A 15,996-nucleotide genomic window follows, 5' to 3' on the forward strand; every position below is an offset into this window, starting at 1 on the left:
GCCGGTGGGTTGCACACTGCCAAGCGCTCCAGCTTGAGGGCTCTAATAGAGGCAAAGTGAGGGCAACTGAAATTCTATTCTTACGGTTGCTTGACCGCCCAGACTCAGCACAGCACGGAGAGCACAAGGCTCACAGGGCCTCTGGCTGTGGTCTGCAACCCCACACACGCTGAGGCTGACTCGGTGAGCGCCCAGAAGGTGCCTGACAGACGTCATTTCCCTTGTGCTCTCCTACCCAGCAGAGACGTGTGCAGGTGGTTGGGGCCTGCCTCTGCGTGTCTGGGCTCCCGTCCACAGCCCCAGCTCAGGGAAGCAGCTCCTGAGCCAAGACCTGTGGGAGGCGCAGGGGGCCCCGCCTGGCAGCCTAGTTTACAGCATGTGGGAAGCGAGCCTCCTCGGGAGAAGAGAAGGCAGCCCTGCTGTGTGCGGCTGCATTCACTGCTTTGGCGGAGCCGAGTGCGCCTCCAGTACGGCAGAGCTCCAGCTCTGCTCAGAGGCCCGATCTGGCAGAGTTGCTGGCGTGAGGCTGCTCTGCCATGGGCGAGCCTTGCCCAAACTTGCCTCGCGGCTAGGCTTCCAGTCCAGAAAGGAGCGGGCTGCGCGAGACTGGGAGATGCTACTGGCGCCTTCCTGGCCTCAGCTCCACTCCTGCCTTGCCTTTGCACCTAGTCCCCAGGCGTTCTTGTGGAGGGCTTAGTTGCCGGTGGGTTGCACACTGCCAAGCGCTCCAGCTTGAGGGCTCTAGTAGAGGCAAAGTGAGGTCAACTGGAAATCTATTCTTACGGTTGCTTGACCGCCCAGACTCAGCACAGCACGGAGAGCACAAGGCTCACAGGGCCTCTGGCTGTGGTCTGCAGCCCCACACACGCTGAGGCTGACTCGGTGAGCGCCCAGAAGGTGCCTGACAGACGTCATTTCCCTAGTGCTCTCCTCCCCAGCAGAGACGTGTGCAGGTGGTTGGGGCCTGCCCCTGCGTGTCTGGGCTCCCGTCCACAGCCCCAGCTCAGGGAAGCAGCTCCTCAGCCAAGACCTGTAGGAGGCGCGGGGCGCCCCCGACTGGAAGCCTAGTGCACAGCATGAGGGAAGCGAGCCTCCTTGGGAGAAGAGGAGGCAGCCCAGATGCGTGGGGCTGCAATCACTGCTTGGGCGGAGCGAGTGCGCCTCCAGTACGGCAGAGCTCCAGCTCTGCTCAGAGGCCCGATCTGGCAGAGTGCTGGCGTGAGGCTGCTCTGCCCTGGGCGAGCCTTGCCCAGACTTGCCTCGCGGTTACGCTTCCAGTCCAGAAAGGAGCGGGCTGCGCGAGACTGGGAGATGCTACTGGCGCCTTCCTGGCCTCAGCTCCACTCCTGCCTTGCCTTTGCACCTAGTCCCCAGGCGTTCTTGTGGAGGGTTTAGTGCCGGTGGGTGGCAAACTGCCAAGCGCTCCAGCTTGAGGGCTCTAGTAGAGGCAAAGTGAGGGCAACTGAAATTCTATTCTTACGGTTGCTTGACCGCCCAGACTCAGCACAGCACGGAGAGCACAAGGCTCACAGGGCCTCTGGCTGTGGTCTGCAACCCCACACACGCTGAGGCTGACTCGGTGAGCGCCCAGAAGGTGCCTGACAGACGTCATTTCCCTAGTGCTCTCCTCCCCAGCAGAGACGTGTGCAGGTGGTTGGGGCCTGCCTCTGCGTGTCTGGGCTGCCGTCCACAGCCCCAGCTCAGGGAAGCAGCTCCTCAGCCAAGACCTGTGGGAGGCGCAGGGGGCCCCGCCTGGCAGCCTAGTTTACAGCATGCGGGAAGCGAGCCTCCTCGGGAGAAGAGAAGGCAGCCCTGCTGTGTGCGGCTGCATTCACTGCATTGGCGGAGCCGAGTGCGCCTCCAGTACGGCAGAGCTCCAGCTCTGCTCAGAGGCCCGATCTGGCACAGTTGCTGGCGTGAGGCTGCTCTGCCATGGGCGAGCCTTGCCCAAAATTGCCTCGCGGCTAGGCTTCCAGTCCAGAAAGGAGCGGGCTGCGCGATACTGGGAGATGCTAATGGCGCCTTCCTGGCCTCAGCTCCACTCCTGCCTTGCCTTTGCACCTAGTCCCCAGGCGTTCTTGTGGAGGGCTTAGTTGCCGGTGGGTTGCACACTGCCAAGCGCTCCAGCTTGAGGGCTCTAGTAGAGGCAAAGTGAGGGCAACTGGAAGTCTATTCTTACGGTTGCTTGACCGCCCAGACTCAGCACAGCACGGAGAGCACAAGGCTCACAGGGCCTCTGGCTGTGGTCTGCAGCCCCACACACGCTGAGGCTGACTCGGTGAGCGCCCAGAAGGTTCCTGACAGACGTCATTTCCCTAGTGCTCTCCTCCCCAGCAGAGACGTGTGCAGGTGGTTGGGGCCTGCCCCTGCGTGTCTGGGCTCCCGTCCACAGCCCCAGCTCAGGGAAGCAGCTCCTCAGCCAAGACCTGTAGGAGGCGCGGGGCGCCCCCGCCTGGAAGCCTAGTGCACAGCATGAGGGAAGCGAGCCTCCTTGGGAGAAGAGGAGGCAGCCCAGATGCGTGGGGCTGCAATCACTGCTTGGGCGGAGCGAGTGCGCCTCCAGTACGGCAGAGCTCCAGCTCTGCTCAGAGGCCCGATCTGGCAGAGTGCTGGCGTGAGGCTGTTCTGCCCTGGGCGAGCCTTGCCCAGACTTGCCTCGCGGCTAGGCTTCCAGTCCAGAAAGGAGCGGGCTGCGCGAGACTGGGAGATGCTACTGGCGCCTTCCTGGCCTCAGCTCCACTCCTGCCTTGCCTTTGCACCTAGTCCCCAGGCGTTCTTGTGGAGAACTTAGTTGCCGGTGGGTTGCACACTGCCAAGCGCTCCAGCTTGAGGGCTCTAGTAGAGGCAAAGTGAGGGCAACTGAAAGTCTATTCTTACGGTTTCTTGACCGCCCAGACTCAGCACAGCACGGAGAGCACAAGGCTCACAGGGCCTCTGGCTGTGGTCTGCAACCCCACACACGCTGAGGCTGACTCGGTGAGCGCCCAGAAGGTGCCTGACAGACGTCATTTCCCTAGTGCTCTCCTCCCCAGCAGAGACGTGTGCAGGTGGTTGGGGCCTGCCTCTGCGTGTCTGGGCTCCCGTCCGCAGCCCCAGCTCAGGGAAGCAGCTCCTGAGCCAAGACCTGTGGGAGGCGCAGGGGGCCCCGCCTGGCAGCCTAGTTTACAGCATGTGGGAAGCGAGCCTCCTCGGGAGAAGAGAAGGCAGCCCTGCTGTGTGCGGCTGCATTCACTGCCTTGGCGGAGCCGAGTGCGCCTCCAGTACGGCAGAGCTCCAGCTCTGCTCAGAGGCCCGATCTGGCAGAGTTGCTGGCGTGAGGCTGCTCTGCCCTGGGCGAGCCTTGCCCAAACTTGCCTCGCGGCTAGGCTTCCAGTCCAGAAAGGAGCGGGCTGCGCGAGACTGGGAGATGCTACTGGCGCCTTCCTGGCCTCAGCTCCACTCCTGCCTTGCCTTTGAACCTAGTCCCCAGGCGTTCTTGTGGAGGGCTTAGTTGCCGGTGGGTTGCACACTGCCAAGCGCTCCAGCTTGAGGGCTCTAATAGAGGCAAAGTGAGGGCAACTGAAATTCTATTCTTACGGTTGCTTGACCGCCCAGACTCAGCACAGCACGGAGAGCACAAGGCTCACAGGGCCTCTGGCTGTGGTCTGCAACCCCACACACGCTGAGGCTGACTCGGTGAGCGCCCAGAAGGTGCCTGACAGACGTCATTTCCCTTGTGCTCTCCTACCCAGCAGAGACGTGTGCAGGTGGTTGGGGCCTGCCTCTGCGTGTCTGGGCTCCCGTCCACAGCCCCAGCTCAGGGAAGCAGCTCCTGAGCCAAACCTGTGGGAGGCGCAGGGGGCCCCGCCTGGCAGCCTAGTTTACAGCATGTGGGAAGCGAGCCTCCTCGGGAGAAGAGAAGGCAGCCCTGCTGTGTGCGGCTGCATTCACTGCTTTGGCGGAGCCGAGTGCGCCTCCAGTACGGCAGAGCTCCAGCTCTGCTCAGAGGCCCGATCTGGCAGAGTTGCTGGCGTGAGGCTGCTCTGCCCTGGGCGAGCCTTGCCCAAACTTGCCTCGCGGCTAGGCTTCCAGTCCAGAAAGGAGCGGGCTGCGCGAGACTGGGAGATGCTACTGGCGCCTTCCTGGCCTCAGCTCCACTCCTGCCTTGCCTTTGCACCTAGTCCCCAGGCGTTCTTGTGGAGGGCTTAGTTGCCGGTGGGTTGCACACTGCCAAGCGCTCCAGCTTGAGGGCTCTAGTAGAGGCAAAGTGAGGTCAACTGGAAATCTATTCTTACGGTTGCTTGACCGCCCAGACTCAGCACAGCACGGAGAGCACAAGGCTCACAGGGCCTCTGGCTGTGGTCTGCAGCCCCACACACGCTGAGGCTGACTCGGTGAGCGCCCAGAAGGTGCCTGACAGACGTCATTTCCCTAGTGCTCTCCTCCCCAGCAGAGACGTGTGCAGGTGGTTGGGGCCTGCCCCTGCGTGTCTGGGCTCCCGTCCACAGCCCCAGCTCAGGGAAGCAGCTCCTCAGCCAAGACCTGTAGGAGGCGCGGGGCGCCCCCGACTGGAAGCCTAGTGCACAGCATGAGGGAAGCGAGCCTCCTTGGGAGAAGAGGAGGCAGCCCAGATGCGTGGGGCTGCAATCACTGCTTGGGCGGAGCGAGTGCGCCTCCAGTACGGCAGAGCTCCAGCTCTGCTCAGAGGCCCGATCTGGCAGAGTGCTGGCGTGAGGCTGCTCTGCCCTGGGCGAGCCTTGCCCAGACTTGCCTCGCGGTTAGGCTTCCAGTCCAGAAAGGAGCGGGCAGCGCGAGACTGGGAGATGCTACTGGCGCCTTCCTGGCCTCAGCTCCACTCCTGCCTTGCCTTTGCACCTAGTCCCCAGGCGTTCTTGTGGAGGGTTTAGTGCCGGTGGGTGGCAAACTGCCAAGCGCTCCAGCTTGAGGGCTCTAGTAGAGGCAAAGTGAGGGCAACTGAAATTCTATTCTTACGGTTGCTTGACCGCCCAGACTCAGCACAGCACGGAGAGCACAACGCTCACAGGGCCTCTGGCTGTGGTCTGCAACCCCACACACGCTGAGGCTGACTCGGTGAGCGCCCAGAAGGTGCCTGACAGACGTCATTTCCCTAGTGCTCTCCTCCCCAGCAGAGACGTGTGCAGGTGGTTGGGGCCTGCCTCTGCGTGTCTGGGCTCCCGTCCACAGCCCCAGCTCAGGGAAGCAGCTCCTGAGCCAAGACCTGTGGGAGGCGCAGGGGGCCCCGCCTGGCAGCCTAGTTTACAGCATGCGGGAAGCGAGCCTCCTCGGGAGAAGAGAAGGCAGCCCTGCTGTGTGCGGCTGCATTCACTGCATTGGCGGAGCCGAGTGCGCCTCCAGTAAGGCAGAGCTCCAGCTCTGCTCAGAGGCCCGATCTGGCACAGTTGCTGGCGTGAGGCTGCTCTGCCATGGGCGAGCCTTGCCCAAAATTGCCTTGCGGCTAGGCTTCCAGTCCAGAAAGGAGCGGGCTGCGCGATACTGGGAGATGCTAATGGCGCCTTCCTGGCCTCAGCTCCACTCCTGCCTTGCCTTTGCACCTAGTCCCCAGGCGTTCTTGTGGAGGGCTTAGTTGCCGGTGGGTTGCACACTGCCAAGCGCTCCAGCTTGAGGGCTCTAGTAGAGGCAAAGTGAGGGCAACTGGAAGTCTATTCTTACGGTTGCTTGACCGCCCAGACTCAGCACAGCACGGAGAGCACAAGGCTCACAGGGCCTCTGGCTGTGGTCTGCAGCCCCACACACGCTGAGGCTGACTCGGTGAGCGCCCAGAAGGTTCCTGACAGACGTCATTTCCCTTGTGCTCTCCTCCCCAGCAGAGACGTGTGCAGGTGGTTGGGGCCTGCCCCTGCGTGTCTGGGCTCCCGTCCACAGCCCCAGCTCAGGGAAGCAGCTCCTCAGCCAAGACCTGTAGGAGGCGCGGGGCGCCCCCGCCTGGAAGCCTAGTGCACAGCATGAGGGAAGCGAGCCTCCTTGGGAGAAGAGGAGGCAGCCCAGATGCGTGGGGCTGCAATCACTGCTTGGGCGGAGCGAGTGCGCCTCCAGTACGGCAGAGCTCCAGCTCTGCTCAGAGGCCCGATCTGGCAGAGTGCTGGCGTGAGGCTGTTCTGCCCTGGGCGAGCCTTGCCCAGACTTGCCTCGCGGCTAGGCTTCCAGTCCAGAAAGGAGCGGGCTGCGCGAGACTGGGAGATGCTACTGGCGCCTTCCTGGCCTCAGCTCCACTCCTGCCTTGCCTTTGCACCTAGTCCCCAGGCGTTCTTGTGGAGAACTTAGTTGCCGGTGGGTTGCACACTGCCAAGCGCTCCAGCTTGAGGGCTCTAGTAGAGGCAAAGTGAGGGCAACTGAAAGTCTATTCTTACGGTTTCTTGACCGCCCAGACTCAGCACAGCACGGAGAGCACAAGGCTCACAGGGCCTCTGGCTGTGGTCTGCAACCCCACACACGCTGAGGCTGACTCGGTGAGCGCCCAGAAGGTGCCTGACAGACGTCATTTCCCTAGTGCTCTCCTCCCCAGCAGAGACGTGTGCAGGTGGTTGGGGCCTGCCTCTGCGTGTCTGGGCTCCCGTCCGCAGCCCCAGCTCAGGGAAGCAGCTCCTGAGCCAAGACCTGTGGGAGGCGCAGGGGGCCCCGCCTGGCAGCCTAGTTTACAGCATGTGGGAAGCGAGCCTCCTCGGGAGAAGAGAAGGCAGCCCTGCTGTGTGCGGCTGCATTCACTGCCTTGGCGGAGCCGAGTGCGCCTCCAGTACGGCAGAGCTCCAGCTCTGCTCAGAGGCCCGATCTGGCAGAGTTGCTGGCGTGAGGCTGCTCTGCCCTGGGCGAGCCTTGCCCAAACTTGCCTCGCGGCTAGGCTTCCAGTCCAGAAAGGAGCGGGCTGCGCGAGACTGGGAGATGCTACTGGCGCCTTCCTGGCCTCAGCTCCACTCCTGCCTTGCCTTTGAACCTAGTCCCCAGGCGTTCTTGTGGAGGGCTTAGTTGCCGGTGGGTTGCACACTGCCAAGCGCTCCAGCTTGAGGGCTCTAATAGAGGCAAAGTGAGGGCAACTGAAATTCTATTCTTACGGTTGCTTGACCGCCCAGACTCAGCACAGCACGGAGAGCACAAGGCTCACAGGGCCTCTGGCTGTGGTCTGCAACCCCACACACGCTGAGGCTGACTCGGTGAGCGCCCAGAAGGTGCCTGACAGACGTCATTTCCCTTGTGCTCTCCTACCCAGCAGAGACGTGTGCAGGTGGTTGGGGCCTGCCTCTGCGTGTCTGGGCTCCCGTCCACAGCCCCAGCTCAGGGAAGCAGCTCCTGAGCCAAACCTGTGGGAGGCGCAGGGGGCCCCGCCTGGCAGCCTAGTTTACAGCATGTGGGAAGCGAGCCTCCTCGGGAGAAGAGAAGGCAGCCCTGCTGTGTGCGGCTGCATTCACTGCTTTGGCGGAGCCGAGTGCGCCTCCAGTACGGCAGAGCTCCAGCTCTGCTCAGAGGCCCGATCTGGCAGAGTTGCTGGCGTGAGGCTGCTCTGCCCTGGGCGAGCCTTGCCCAAACTTGCCTCGCGGCTAGGCTTCCAGTCCAGAAAGGAGCGGGCTGCGCGAGACTGGGAGATGCTACTGGCGCCTTCCTGGCCTCAGCTCCACTCCTGCCTTGCCTTTGCACCTAGTCCCCAGGCGTTCTTGTGGAGGGCTTAGTTGCCGGTGGGTTGCACACTGCCAAGCGCTCCAGCTTGAGGGCTCTAGTAGAGGCAAAGTGAGGTCAACTGGAAATCTATTCTTACGGTTGCTTGACCGCCCAGACTCAGCACAGCACGGAGAGCACAAGGCTCACAGGGCCTCTGGCTGTGGTCTGCAGCCCCACACACGCTGAGGCTGACTCGGTGAGCGCCCAGAAGGTGCCTGACAGACGTCATTTCCCTAGTGCTCTCCTCCCCAGCAGAGACGTGTGCAGGTGGTTGGGGCCTGCCCCTGCGTGTCTGGGCTCCCGTCCACAGCCCCAGCTCAGGGAAGCAGCTCCTCAGCCAAGACCTGTAGGAGGCGCGGGGCGCCCCCGACTGGAAGCCTAGTGCACAGCATGAGGGAAGCGAGCCTCCTTGGGAGAAGAGGAGGCAGCCCAGATGCGTGGGGCTGCAATCACTGCTTGGGCGGAGCGAGTGCGCCTCCAGTACGGCAGAGCTCCAGCTCTGCTCAGAGGCCCGATCTGGCAGAGTGCTGGCGTGAGGCTGCTCTGCCCTGGGCGAGCCTTGCCCAGACTTGCCTCGCGGTTAGGCTTCCAGTCCAGAAAGGAGCGGGCAGCGCGAGACTGGGAGATGCTACTGGCGCCTTCCTGGCCTCAGCTCCACTCCTGCCTTGCCTTTGCACCTAGTCCCCAGGCGTTCTTGTGGAGGGTTTAGTGCCGGTGGGTGGCAAACTGCCAAGCGCTCCAGCTTGAGGGCTCTAGTAGAGGCAAAGTGAGGGCAACTGAAATTCTATTCTTACGGTTGCTTGACCGCCCAGACTCAGCACAGCACGGAGAGCACAACGCTCACAGGGCCTCTGGCTGTGGTCTGCAACCCCACACACGCTGAGGCTGACTCGGTGAGCGCCCAGAAGGTGCCTGACAGACGTCATTTCCCTAGTGCTCTCCTCCCCAGCAGAGACGTGTGCAGGTGGTTGGGGCCTGCCTCTGCGTGTCTGGGCTCCCGTCCACAGCCCCAGCTCAGGGAAGCAGCTCCTGAGCCAAGACCTGTGGGAGGCGCAGGGGGCCCCGCCTGGCAGCCTAGTTTACAGCATGCGGGAAGCGAGCCTCCTCGGGAGAAGAGAAGGCAGCCCTGCTGTGTGCGGCTGCATTCACTGCATTGGCGGAGCCGAGTGCGCCTCCAGTAAGGCAGAGCTCCAGCTCTGCTCAGAGGCCCGATCTGGCACAGTTGCTGGCGTGAGGCTGCTCTGCCATGGGCGAGCCTTGCCCAAAATTGCCTTGCGGCTAGGCTTCCAGTCCAGAAAGGAGCGGGCTGCGCGATACTGGGAGATGCTAATGGCGCCTTCCTGGCCTCAGCTCCACTCCTGCCTTGCCTTTGCACCTAGTCCCCAGGCGTTCTTGTGGAGGGCTTAGTTGCCGGTGGGTTGCACACTGCCAAGCGCTCCAGCTTGAGGGCTCTAGTAGAGGCAAAGTGAGGGCAACTGGAAGTCTATTCTTACGGTTGCTTGACCGCCCAGACTCAGCACAGCACGGAGAGCACAAGGCTCACAGGGCCTCTGGCTGTGGTCTGCAGCCCCACACACGCTGAGGCTGACTCGGTGAGCGCCCAGAAGGTTCCTGACAGACGTCATTTCCCTTGTGCTCTCCTCCCCAGCAGAGACGTGTGCAGGTGGTTGGGGCCTGCCCCTGCGTGTCTGGGCTCCCGTCCACAGCCCCAGCTCAGGGAAGCAGCTCCTCAGCCAAGACCTGTAGGAGGCGCGGGGCGCCCCCGCCTGGAAGCCTAGTGCACAGCATGAGGGAAGCGAGCCTCCTTGGGAGAAGAGGAGGCAGCCCAGATGCGTGGGGCTGCAATCACTGCTTGGGCGGAGCGAGTGCGCCTCCAGTACGGCAGAGCTCCAGCTCTGCTCAGAGGCCCGATCTGGCAGAGTGCTGGCGTGAGGCTGTTCTGCCCTGGGCGAGCCTTGCCCAGACTTGCCTCGCGGCTAGGCTTCCAGTCCAGAAAGGAGCGGGCTGCGCGAGACTGGGAGATGCTACTGGCGCCTTCCTGGCCTCAGCTCCACTCCTGCCTTGCCTTTGCACCTAGTCCCCAGGCGTTCTTGTGGAGAACTTAGTTGCCGGTGGGTTGCACACTGCCAAGCGCTCCAGCTTGAGGGCTCTAGTAGAGGCAAAGTGAGGGCAACTGAAAGTCTATTCTTACGGTTTCTTGACCGCCCAGACTCAGCACAGCACGGAGAGCACAAGGCTCACAGGGCCTCTGGCTGTGGTCTGCAACCCCACACACGCTGAGGCTGACTCGGTGAGCGCCCAGAAGGTGCCTGACAGACGTCATTTCCCTAGTGCTCTCCTCCCCAGCAGAGACGTGTGCAGGTGGTTGGGGCCTGCCTCTGCGTGTCTGGGCTCCCGTCCGCAGCCCCAGCTCAGGGAAGCAGCTCCTGAGCCAAGACCTGTGGGAGGCGCAGGGGGCCCCGCCTGGCAGCCTAGTTTACAGCATGTGGGAAGCGAGCCTCCTCGGGAGAAGAGAAGGCAGCCCTGCTGTGTGCGGCTGCATTCACTGCCTTGGCGGAGCCGAGTGCGCCTCCAGTACGGCAGAGCTCCAGCTCTGCTCAGAGGCCCGATCTGGCAGAGTTGCTGGCGTGAGGCTGCTCTGCCCTGGGCGAGCCTTGCCCAAACTTGCCTCGCGGCTAGGCTTCCAGTCCAGAAAGGAGCGGGCTGCGCGAGACTGGGAGATGCTACTGGCGCCTTCCTGGCCTCAGCTCCACTCCTGCCTTGCCTTTGAACCTAGTCCCCAGGCGTTCTTGTGGAGGGCTTAGTTGCCGGTGGGTTGCACACTGCCAAGCGCTCCAGCTTGAGGGCTCTAATAGAGGCAAAGTGAGGGCAACTGAAATTCTATTCTTACGGTTGCTTGACCGCCCAGACTCAGCACAGCACGGAGAGCACAAGGCTCACAGGGCCTCTGGCTGTGGTCTGCAACCCCACACACGCTGAGGCTGACTCGGTGAGCGCCCAGAAGGTGCCTGACAGACGTCATTTCCCTTGTGCTCTCCTACCCAGCAGAGACGTGTGCAGGTGGTTGGGGCCTGCCTCTGCGTGTCTGGGCTCCCGTCCACAGCCCCAGCTCAGGGAAGCAGCTCCTGAGCCAAACCTGTGGGAGGCGCAGGGGGCCCCGCCTGGCAGCCTAGTTTACAGCATGTGGGAAGCGAGCCTCCTCGGGAGAAGAGAAGGCAGCCCTGCTGTGTGCGGCTGCATTCACTGCTTTGGCGGAGCCGAGTGCGCCTCCAGTACGGCAGAGCTCCAGCTCTGCTCAGAGGCCCGATCTGGCAGAGTTGCTGGCGTGAGGCTGCTCTGCCATGGGCGAGCCTTGCCCAAACTTGCCTCGCGGCTAGGCTTCCAGTCCAGAAAGGAGCGGGCTGCGCGAGACTGGGAGATGCTACTGGCGCCTTCCTGGCCTCAGCTCCACTCCTGCCTTGCCTTTGCACCTAGTCCCCAGGCGTTCTTGTGGAGGGCTTAGTTGCCGGTGGGTTGCACACTGCCAAGCGCTCCAGCTTGAGGGCTCTAGTAGAGGCAAAGTGAGGTCAACTGGAAATCTATTCTTACGGTTGCTTGACCGCCCAGACTCAGCACAGCACGGAGAGCACAAGGCTCACAGGGCCTCTGGCTGTGGTCTGCAGCCCCACACACGCTGAGGCTGACTCGGTGAGCGCCCAGAAGGTGCCTGACAGACGTCATTTCCCTAGTGCTCTCCTCCCCAGCAGAGACGTGTGCAGGTGGTTGGGGCCTGCCCCTGCGTGTCTGGGCTCCCGTCCACAGCCCCAGCTCAGGGAAGCAGCTCCTCAGCCAAGACCTGTAGGAGGCGCGGGGCGCCCCCGACTGGAAGCCTAGTGCACAGCATGAGGGAAGCGAGCCTCCTTGGGAGAAGAGGAGGCAGCCCAGATGCGTGGGGCTGCAATCACTGCTTGGGCGGAGCGAGTGCGCCTCCAGTACGGCAGAGCTCCAGCTCTGCTCAGAGGCCCGATCTGGCAGAGTGCTGGCGTGAGGCTGCTCTGCCCTGGGCGAGCCTTGCCCAGACTTGCCTCGCGGTTAGGCTTCCAGTCCAGAAAGGAGCGGGCAGCGCGAGACTGGGAGATGCTACTGGCGCCTTCCTGGCCTCAGCTCCACTCCTGCCTTGCCTTTGCACCTAGTCCCCAGGCGTTCTTGTGGAGGGTTTAGTGCCGGTGGGTGGCAAACTGCCAAGCGCTCCAGCTTGAGGGCTCTAGTAGAGGCAAAGTGAGGGCAACTGAAATTCTATTCTTACGGTTGCTTGACCGCCCAGACTCAGCACAGCACGGAGAGCACAACGCTCACAGGGCCTCTGGCTGTGGTCTGCAACCCCACACACGCTGAGGCTGACTCGGTGAGCGCCCAGAAGGTGCCTGACAGACGTCATTTCCCTAGTGCTCTCCTCCCCAGCAGAGACGTGTGCAGGTGGTTGGGGCCTGCCTCTGCGTGTCTGGGCTCCCGTCCACAGCCCCAGCTCAGGGAAGCAGCTCCTGAGCCAAGACCTGTGGGAGGCGCAGGGGGCCCCGCCTGGCAGCCTAGTTTACAGCATGCGGGAAGCGAGCCTCCTCGGGAGAAGAGAAGGCAGCCCTGCTGTGTGCGGCTGCATTCACTGCATTGGCGGAGCCGAGTGCGCCTCCAGTAAGGCAGAGCTCCAGCTCTGCTCAGAGGCCCGATCTGGCACAGTTGCTGGCGTGAGGCTGCTCTGCCATGGGCGAGCCTTGCCCAAAATTGCCTTGCGGCTAGGCTTCCAGTCCAGAAAGGAGCGGGCTGCGCGATACTGGGAGATGCTAATGGCGCCTTCCTGGCCTCAGCTCCACTCCTGCCTTGCCTTTGCACCTAGTCCCCAGGCGTTCTTGTGGAGGGCTTAGTTGCCGGTGGGTTGCACACTGCCAAGCGCTCCAGCTTGAGGGCTCTAGTAGAGGCAAAGTGAGGGCAACTGGAAGTCTATTCTTACGGTTGCTTGACCGCCCAGACTCAGCACAGCACGGAGAGCACAAGGCTCACAGGGCCTCTGGCTGTGGTCTGCAGCCCCACACACGCTGAGGCTGACTCGGTGAGCGCCCAGAAGGTTCCTGACAGACGTCATTTCCCTTGTGCTCTCCTCCCCAGCAGAGACGTGTGCAGGTGGTTGGGGCCTGCCCCTGCGTGTCTGGGCTCCCGTCCACAGCCCCAGCTCAGGGAAGCAGCTCCTCAGCCAAGACCTGTAGGAGGCGCGGGGCGCCCCCGCCTGGAAGCCTAGTGCACAGCATGAGGGAAGCGAGCCTCCTTGGGAGAAGAGGAGGCAGCCCAGATGCGTGGGGCTGCAATCACTGCTTGGGCGGAGCGAGTGCGCCTCCAGTACGGCAGAGCTCCAGCTCTGCTCAGAGGCCCGATCTGGCAGAGTGCTGGCGTGAGGCTGTTCTGCCCTGGGCGAGCCTTGCCCAGACTTGCCTCGCGGCTAGGCTTCCAGTCCAGAAAGGAGCGGGCTGCGCGAGACTGGGAGATGCTACTGGCGCCTTCCTGGCCTCAGCTCCACTCCTGCCTTGCCTTTGCACCTAGTCCCCAGGCGTTCTTGTGGAGAACTTAGTTGCCGGTGGGTTGCACACTGCCAAGCGCTCCAGCTTGAGGGCTCTAGTAGAGGCAAAGTGAGGGCAACTGAAAGTCTATTCTTACGGTTTCTTGACCGCCCAGACTCAGCACAGCACGGAGAGCACAAGGCTCACAGGGCCTCTGGCTGTGGTCTGCAACCCCACACACGCTGAGGCTGACTCGGTGAGCGCCCAGAAGGTGCCTGACAGACGTCATTTCCCTAGTGCTCTCCTCCCCAGCAGAGACGTGTGCAGGTGGTTGGGGCCTGCCTCTGCGTGTCTGGGCTCCCGTCCGCAGCCCCAGCTCAGGGAAGCAGCTCCTGAGCCAAGACCTGTGGGAGGCGCAGGGGGCCCCGCCTGGCAGCCTAGTTTACAGCATGTGGGAAGCGAGCCTCCTCGGGAGAAGAGAAGGCAGCCCTGCTGTGTGCGGCTGCATTCACTGCTTTGGCGGAGCCGAGTGCGCCTCCAGTACGGCAGAGCTCCAGCTCTGCTCAGAGGCCCGATCTGGCAGAGTTGCTGGCGTGAGGCTGCTCTGCCCTGGGCGAGCCTTGCCCAAACTTGCCTCACGGCTAGGCTTCCAGTCCAGAAAGGAGCGGGCTGCGCGAGACTGGGAGATGCTACTGGCGCCTTCCTGGCCTCAGCTCCACTCCTGCCTTGCCTTTGCACCTAGTCCCCAGGCGTTCTTGTGGAGGGCTTAGTTGCCGGTGGGTTGCACACTGCCAAGCGCTCCAGCTTGAGGGCTCTAATAGAGGCAAAGTGAGGGCAACTGAAATTCTATTCTTACGGTTGCTTGACCGCCCAGACTCAGCACAGCACGGAGAGCACAAGGCTCACAGGGCCTCTGGCTGTGGTCTGCAACCCCACACACGCTGAGGCTGACTCGGTGAGCGCCCAGAAGGTGCCTGACAGACGTCATTTCCCTTGTGCTCTCCTACCCAGCAGAGACGTGTGCAGGTGGTTGGGGCCTGCCTCTGCGTGTCTGGGCTCCCGTCCACAGCCCCAGCTCAGGGAAGCAGCTCCTGAGCCAAGACCTGTGGGAGGCGCAGGGGGCCCCGCCTGGCAGCCTAGTTTACAGCATGTGGGAAGCGAGCCTCCTCGGGAGAAGAGAAGGCAGCCCTGCTGTGTGCGGCTGCATTCACTGCTTTGGCGGAGCCGAGTGCGCCTCCAGTACGGCAGAGCTCCAGCTCTGCTCAGAGGCCCGATCTGGCAGAGTTGCTGGCGTGAGGCTGCTCTGCCATGGGCGAGCCTTGCCCAAACTTGCCTCGCGGCTAGGCTTCCAGTCCAGAAAGGAGCGGGCTGCGCGAGACTGGGAGATGCTACTGGCGCCTTCCTGGCCTCAGCTCCACTCCTGCCTTGCCTTTGCACCTAGTCCCCAGGCGTTCTTGTGGAGGGCTTAGTTGCCGGTGGGTTGCACACTGCCAAGCGCTCCAGCTTGAGGGCTCTAGTAGAGGCAAAGTGAGGTCAACTGGAAATCTATTCTTACGGTTGCTTGACCGCCCAGACTCAGCACAGCACGGAGAGCACAAGGCTCACAGGGCCTCTGGCTGTGGTCTGCAGCCCCACACACGCTGAGGCTGACTCGGTGAGCGCCCAGAAGGTGCCTGACAGACGTCATTTCCCTAGTGCTCTCCTCCCCAGCAGAGACGTGTGCAGGTGGTTGGGGCCTGCCCCTGCGTGTCTGGGCTCCCGTCCACAGCCCCAGCTCAGGGAAGCAGCTCCTCAGCCAAGACCTGTAGGAGGCGCGGGGCGCCCCCGACTGGAAGCCTAGTGCACAGCATGAGGGAAGCGACCCTCCTAGGGAGAAGAGGAGGCAGCCCAGATGCGTGGGGCTGCAATCACTGCTTGGGCGGAGCGAGTGCGCCTCCAGTATGGCAGAGCTCCAGCTCTGCTCAGAGGCCCGATCTGGCAGAGTGCTGGCGTGAGGCTGCTCTGCCCTGGGCGAGCCTTGCCCAGACTTGCCTCGCGGTTAGGCTTCCAGTCCAGAAAGGAGCGGGCTGCGCGAGACTGGGAGATGCTACTGGCGCCTTCCTGGCCTCAGCTCCACTCCTGCCTTGCCTTTGCACCTAGTCCCCAGGCGTTCTTGTGGAGGGTTTAGTGCCGGTGGGTGGCAAACTGCCAAGCGCTCCAGCTTGAGGGCTCTAGTAGAGGCAAAGTGAGGGCAACAGAAATTCTATTCTTACGGTTGCTTGACCGCCCAGACTCAGCACAGCACGGAGAGCACAAGGCTCACAGGGCCTCTGGCTGTGGTCTGCAACCCCACACACGCTGAGGCTGACTCGGTGAGCGCCCAGAAGGTGCCTGACAGACGTCATTTCCCTAGTGCTCTCCTCCCCAGCAGAGACGTGTGCAGGTGGTTGGGGCCTGCCTCTGCGTGTCTGGGCTGCCGTCCACAGCCCCAGCTCAGGGAAGCAGCTCCTCAGCCAAGACCTGTGGGAGGCGCAGGGGGCCCCGCCTGGCAGCCTAGTTTACAGCATGCGGGAAGCGAGCCTCCTCGGGAGAAGAGAAGGCAGCCCTGCTGTGTGCGGCTGCATTCACTGCATTGGCGGAGCCGAGTGCGCCTCCAGTACGGCAGAGCTCCAGCTCTGCTCAGAGGCCCGATCTGGCACAGTTGCTGGCGTGAGGCTGCTCTGCCATGGGCGAGCCTTGCCCAAAATTGCCTCGCGGCTAGGCTTCCAGTCCAGAAAGGAGCGGGCTGCGCGATACTGGGAGATGCTAATGGCGCCTTCCTGGC

The sequence above is a fragment of the Capricornis sumatraensis genome, chromosome 14, assembly GCF_032405125.1.
Source record: "Capricornis sumatraensis isolate serow.1 chromosome 14, serow.2, whole genome shotgun sequence".
NCBI classification, from domain to species: domain Eukaryota; kingdom Metazoa; phylum Chordata; class Mammalia; order Artiodactyla; family Bovidae; genus Capricornis; species Capricornis sumatraensis.